We start from the raw sequence: 7,500 nt of genomic DNA on the forward strand, positions 1-7,500 counted from the left end.
CCATATAATGCTAAGATATAGTGGTAGTGGTTTGTTGGTCTTTGCCAAAGCGTTGTCAGACATTTGGATTAGAAGCAGAATTAAGGATGCAAGCAACATTTATCACTCATAAAGAAATAAAGAATATGTATTAGCCTATTAGAAAGATCTATGCCATTAGAGTGAGTACTGGTAAATTGCATGGAAACCACATTAGTAACACTTTTTTTTTTTTTTTTTTTTACTTTAGGCAATGATAATTCCCTGGGGTTCCGCAAACCTGTTGGATGGGGATCGTAAACTTGGGAATTAAAAACTTGTGTCAAAAAGGAATTGTGGAAAATTTTTACTCACTTCAAACTAAAATTATGAAATTTGAAAATGGTGTTGCCATTGCCAAAATTTACCACAAGTTTTGTCGAATTTTTGTATTAAATTGACCCATTCACGCTGGATGATGTGCTGACACGTTTCGTGGTTTTTAGGTCAGACGCTGATGATGAGATATTTGGTCAATGCCGGCGCTCAGTGTGAACGAGCGGACAGCTCAGGCTCGTGGCTAGTGTGCCCGAGAATCCCGAGATATTAGGCTCATGTGTTCGGAAACCCCGGCATTCTGACCATTCAGAGCCGGAATCGCCACGGCGTGAATGGGTTAACACATTAAAAAAAACAGCTATTACTATTATGTAAGATAACCTGAAGTTGAAAGATTGATGTGTTGCAAGGGAAGTGTTCTTCAGTTTGATTTGACTGTCGAAGCTATTAGTCGTTCATATTCTAGTCAAAGCTAAGTCAGTCTGAGGTTGCGTGATGGTGCAAAATTTGCCATTTTCATTAATTATATTTCTTTAGATGTTGTGTTGTCTGTCTCTATTATTGGTAGCTCTGGATAGGAAGATGATAATTTTATTTATTTTTTTAATAGAATTGAGAATGAGAGTGATTAGGATAGGTGGATGTTAACCCATTCATGCTGGGGGCATTCCAGCCTTGCATGTTACAATGCCGGGGCTCTCGAATGCATAGGCCTAAATCAATTAAATAAACGATGCCGTATGACGGCACCCTGTGAATGGGCCTTGAATGTGCTGTACTCCGTGGTGTACCACCTGTCCAGAGAGGGTTAATTTGTTTATTTTGCTTTTTTTTTATTTTGTTTTATATATTCTTTTTATTTCCTCTTGCTCTTTTACATATTTTATTTTTTATTATTTTTTTAAAATTTTAGTTGAATAGAAAACTGTTGCTTTCCTTTTAGAGGTTTTCAAAATTTTACGGAGAATTGAAATGATTTCTGATTAATTAGTAAATTTGTAATTGAATGGTATATTAATTTTGTGTTACCATGAAAAGTTGGTATATCCTAGTTTTTTCATTGAATGATTTTTATTTTTTAGTTATGGTTGCATGGGTCTATAGTCATATTTTCTGTCTGTATCTCTTGCACAGCATTCTCATTGGAAATTGTCATTGCAAATTAATAACATATAAAAATACATTATGATTTTTGAGGTAGAATTGAAAGACGAATAAGTTATTTGACAAATTTCTCCCAAGATAATGAAAGGATATAATATATCACTTATTGGGTAATTATTGGGTAATTTTAGATGAATAGTCAAGTAACTTGAACATTATGATATATATTTCTTTGATGGAGGGTAACCATGGTACCTGAAATAGTACTTTCAATAGTTCCACTTGGTATAGATGAGACATTGGTATGATGTGTGTAGTAGTCCCGGGTGGGAAACGGGTAAAGATATTTTTGTATCCAAGTGCACATTGGAGTGGTTCAATTTTTTTTTTTTTTCTTCAAATTTTGCTTTGATATCTTGGGAAGTGTTGTGTAAGCTTTGAAATGCTGTTTGTTTCATGACAGTCGGACAATAAGAATGTATAGTGAATGGTATTTGTTTTGCTGCACCATGGATCTCGAGTCTGGAGCATGTCTGGCTAGTGGTCACATCACACTAGAGGTCACCTGCTATTCATACTCTGGCCTTGTGAACATTGTATGGTTCTTAAACATTCATTGTGTGTGCTGGTACCATTGCTGGTTATAGAGAGCGAGTGGTGATAGCTAGGCGCATACAATGAGGATAGACCTACTACCTGGATTTGCTGTGTTGGGTACATGGTATTGGTAAATGGACTTTTACCCTGTCCACCACCAGATGTATTGGTTGATTTTATGTAGAAATAAAATTATTGACGAAGGTCAAGATAAGCTTTGGAGCTAGCACAACTGAAACAATCATTACGTTTTGGAAGATGATTATTTTGCCGGCCATGTCGCTAGAGGGATTTGTCAAAATAACACAGAAGGTATGGAACATGAAGGGTCTTCAAATAGTAGTCTCCCGTAGATCAGAAACACCACAACAGATTTAATAATGAGTTGAGTGTCCAGTAAGAAATTAAGTAGAAAATTACATTGCATGACTGGAAAAGCTGTTGAATGGAGAGAAATTAGGTAGTGTTAGAGATATTGACTTGAGGAACAAGGAATGTGTTAGTGGAAGGATATGATCGTGAAAAGTGAACATAAAATCAGTTAAAAAGAAAAAAAATATATCACATAGAAACATAACTAAAAAGGATTAGAATTCTCTAGTGAAAGTGATTTGGAAAACTTCAGAAAATCAAGAATCACATTATTAAAAGAAATTGTAAAATGTCAGTATTACCTTGTCCATGCCAAGCAGTTTGTCATAAGACCTGATATATATTAATATATCTTTTAAGTGAGCCTGAAAAAGCCAAATACTACTTCGGAAAAGGGAAGAGAAATTCTCCCCAAGAAAACTTAGTTTCATCATGACACAACTCTGGTAAATTCAATGATTCCATGTTTGTAATTCATTGTCCAAAATCTCAAAATCAGTGACAGTTTACTGGAACTTACTGTGTGAGAGTGAGAGAATACTCTTGTATTTCAGTGTCCTGTTAGAGTTACAAACATCACAGCTGAACCTAGAGTGCGATTGTATTCCGATGTGATTCAGAAGATATGATCTGATGACATGAAAAATCCCTTTCATTTGGTGGAAAATCATAGGTATATATTCACCAGTACTACAAAGGAAAGTATGCTGGAGGAACTTTTACAACAGACACAAGTCATTGTGATGTGTAGGTAAAGGTATGAATGAGACTGAATAACTTTACAATGTAGGAGATTGTAAGGGTAGGGCATTCTAGCCTTGAATGTCACAATGCCGAGGCTTTCAAATTATTAGGCCTAAATCAATTAAATGGCTGGCACAATACTGTGCCGCCCGGCCACTGGGCTTTTGAATGAGCGGTACAGTACTGTACCACCCGTCCAGAGAGGGTTAATGTGCTTTGATTGTCTATTTATCAGAATGACATGTATTTCATATAACTTTTTCATAATTGAAATATTATAACTGTATCTCTTGTGTTGTGAAATTATTCAGTCCCATTCATGCCTTTACTTATACAAGGAACTTTGCAAATTAACCCATTCGTGCTGGATGACGTGCTGACGTGTTTCATGATTTTTGGGGCAGACACTAGCGACGAAATATTTGGTCAAGGCTGGCGCTCGGGGTGAGTGAGTGGACAGCTCAGGTTCGTGGCTTGTGTGCCTGAGAATCCCGAGGCGTTAGGCTTGTGCATTTGAAAACCCCGGCATTCTGACCATTCAGAGCCGGAATAGCCCCGGCGTGAATGGGTTAAGTAATGGTAGTACTATTTAAGTGCTGTCAGTTGTCATTAGCTCTTAATCCGTTAACAACGGGGATATATTTGCTTACCCTGACTCCAGGATGAGTTTTATTTCAAAGTGAGGCAGCTTCACACAACATACCTTGACTTTTCCCACTTAAATTTAGTCAAGAGTTAAAGCCATTTTTTTTGTGTTATTCTTTGTGTTTTACTGTATTTAGAGACTTATATCTGTCATATCACAGTTTTATCAATTTTGCAGCTAACTAAAATTGTAGTTCAGGGTCCATATTAGCTCATTATTATCTTTGTACTCGGTGATAGAAGTATTGCTGTTTTATGGGCGGACAAAAAAAACTTTATTTTTTCACATTTGTGTGCTGCCATGAATGAATGCAAAACATATAACCATCCACAATGAAGATAACATGAAGAGGTGGGGAAAAGGAAGGAAACTTGTGCTTATGACTGTGAGTGCCACAGTACAAGACATCCATACTGGCACAGGGGCATATTATAGACATTGGGTATGGTTTGAGTCACCTTCCTCCTCTCATTCTGCCTGCACATCCTTCATCTGCTGTACTTAAGAGCAAGATAAGGATAAGGATAAGCCAGATTTACAGAGCAGATACTATGCCAGGCTTGTATGCACTGAGGCGAGCCCACCTGTGTCAGAGTGTGCTGACTTGTGAGAGCATGTGCCAATAAGTGTTGATTCGATCTGAGCTCAGCTACGTCAGTAACCGCCAAGTGACAGTGGAAACTCACGAGTTTGGACGGGACTTGATCTCCCAACCATGGGGATGTAAAGTCGACACATCCACTTAGCTACCAGATGGCTTTAGAGCAAGAAGTCGGCAACTTGCTATGTGCCATTGCTCTATGAAGGTAGTGCTTGCTAAAGACTGTAGATGGGTGCCATTCAAGGCTCTTTCTCCTGCTGGTGCTAGAAGAAAGTCATACCATCTAGGTTTTGGATGTTAGGTGAAACCCATTTTGCGTAATACTACGGCAGTTATAATAATTATGACTGCAATTGTCATCGTTAGTCACTCATTACTAATAACACAATGAAGTAACGCAGTTGTCCAAAATGCCCGAACATCATGACACCTGTTGTCAAGCCAGAGCTCCTATGTCGTGTATGATGAAAAAACACGTCATCCATTGTTAATGGGTTAAGTCATCTGTTATTGCCTAAAGAGATGATATTGTAATTTATGTTGCCTTTTATTTTCTTTCATGATGACAGGATTATAATTATAATTCTTATAATTAAGCTATACTAATGCTTTAAGTAGTTTTCTTATAATGCATCACTGAAGACACAAGTGTAACACTGACACTCAAAATCAGGGACAACCAAAGGTATTCCAACCTGTTGTCTGGGCTTATGGCATGTATAGATGCCGCCTGTTGTCAGGGATTATGGCATGTATTGATACCACCTGTTGTCAGGGATTTTGGCATGTACGGATGCCACCTGTTGTCAGGGCTTATGGCATGTATAGATGCCGCCTATTATCAGAGCCTATGGCATGTATTGATACCACCTGTTGTCAGGGGTTATGGCATGTATTGATGCCACCTGTTGTCAGGGGTTATGGCATGTATTGATACCACCTGTTGTCAGGGGTTATGGCATGTATTGATACCACCTGTTGTCAGGGGTTATGGCATGTATTGATGCCACTTGTTGTTTAGCTTGTGGCATGTATTGATGCCACCTATTGTCAGGGGTTATGGCATGTACAGATGCCACCTGTTGTCAGGGCTTATGGCTTATATGGATGCCATCAAGTGCCAATGGGTCAAAAAGTCTCTTCCTCCAAACATTTCCAGATTCATACTTTCCATAGTAGGTTTCTCTTCATGATCTGAAGTGAATCCAGTGTTGTGTATATGAAAACAGATTCCATGTGATAAGGAGGTAAATTAATTATTATTATCAGAATTGCAATTATTAGTATCATTATTATTATCATTATTATTATTATTATTATTATTATTATTATTATTATTATTATTAATTATTATTATTATCATTATTATTAATAATATATTATTAGTTATTATTATATTAATAATTATTACTATTATATTATTATTATTAATTATTATTATTATTATTATTATTATTATATTACTACATTTATTATTGTTAATTATAAATTTTATTATTATTAATTATATTTATTATAATTACTACTGTTATTATTATATTAATTATTACTATTATTATTGTTATTATTTATTATTATTTTATTTATTATATTTATTATTATTTTTATTATTATTTTTATTATCATTATTATTTTTTTTTTTATTACTATTATTATTATTATTATTGTTATTATTATTATTATTATTATTATCATTATTATTATTATTATTATTATTATTATTATTATTATTATTATTATTATTATTATTATTATTATTAATACTATTACTATTACTATTACTATTACTATTACTATTACTATTACTATCACTATCCCTTGTCAAAGAGAGAAAAATGCAGTTGAAGCTTGTCAGTACCATGTATTTATTTTCTCAACCTTACCATTTTTTTAACAAAAATATTTGAATATCTAAATCTTCATCCTTCTATCTGTACTTTGTTATTTGTTGCATGAAAATTTGACAAAAGGTTTCTGTGTAATGGTAGAAAAAATAATTGGTATCCATATGAGGGTCTTAACATATGGAGGGGAAGCAGTTGGGGAGACCCTTCATAAGTAAAATAATAATAATTTTTCCCCATGTGACATCACCTTTAGAGCAGACATAAAGAAGATTTTTAGAATTTATAAATCTACTTTTGGAAGTTTCCCCCAAGAACTTGGCCTAAAAAAATGGAACAGTATAGCTACACATATTATATAAAGAAATGAAAATCAAGATGATATTTTTTTTTGCCATTTCAGTTGAATTTAGTTTTGTTCTCTTGTGATGCCTCTCCCCAGCTTATGGTGGGAGAAAGAGAGAGCTTCACATTTGTTAACAAATAAAAGATAAAAAAAAAAATTATAGGATGGAGTAGTAGGTCGTATGAGTTCTTGCCTTGGTACTCTTTGTGTGAGTGAACAACTACTAAATGGTCACCTGATCATTATATTTTGCACCATCTATGTTTGTCATTCAAATAGACACAAGGACTATATTAATGAATATTTATTTGTTTATAGCCTTTTTTTTATATTACAAGAAATACCAAAGTTTTGAAATTTTTATTATTATTTTTTTCATATATAATTTTTTTTATGTAATGTTTGTGTCTGCCTGTCTGTCTTTCTGTCTGTCTGTCTGTCTGTCTGTCTGTCTGTCTGTCTGTCTGGTTGTGTGTTTTGACATTTTTGTTATTTTCTGTTTCCTTGTTATTGTCAAGTATGATCATTCTGAAATGGTGTGTTGTCAAGTTGGTTTTGTTACATGACTTTGTTGAGAAGCAACTGCTTGTTGAGTGAAGGTGTTTGAAAGTGTGCTCTCACTCTTAGGAACTTGAATTGTCCAAAATTGGAGCTGAATTAAGATAAGAGACAGAGACACAGACAATCAGGCACAATAAGATAGAGTAAAAGAAATACAGATGGAATGAGATGAAAATAAAGAAGACAACGGTGGGAGAGGTAAAAGGAACAGTAGGAGGTAAATGTACGTGGTACGTGATTTTGTATTTTCCTGGTTTCTTGGCCTGTTAGATAGGGACAAGCAAAAGAGGGGGGGGAGGGTAAGGTGCTTGAATACCATTCAGTGGGGCAAGCAAAAGAGCGGAGGGGAAGGTGCTTGGATGCCATTCAGTGTATCAGAATATATTCT

General features: G+C 35.0%; 1 protein-coding gene across 1 annotated transcript in view; it reads left to right on the forward strand.

The window, feature by feature from the left end:
* Ndf (Nucleosome-destabilizing factor) overlaps positions 1–7,500 on the forward strand; it is a 52,292-nt gene that overhangs the window by 1,980 nt on the left and 42,812 nt on the right. The window lies entirely within an intron of this gene.

Source organism: Penaeus japonicus, unplaced genomic scaffold (genome assembly GCF_977035675.1).
Source record: "Penaeus japonicus unplaced genomic scaffold, GWHDUDI00000001_assembly GWHDUDI00000006, whole genome shotgun sequence".
NCBI lineage: Eukaryota > Metazoa > Arthropoda > Malacostraca > Decapoda > Penaeidae > Penaeus > Penaeus japonicus.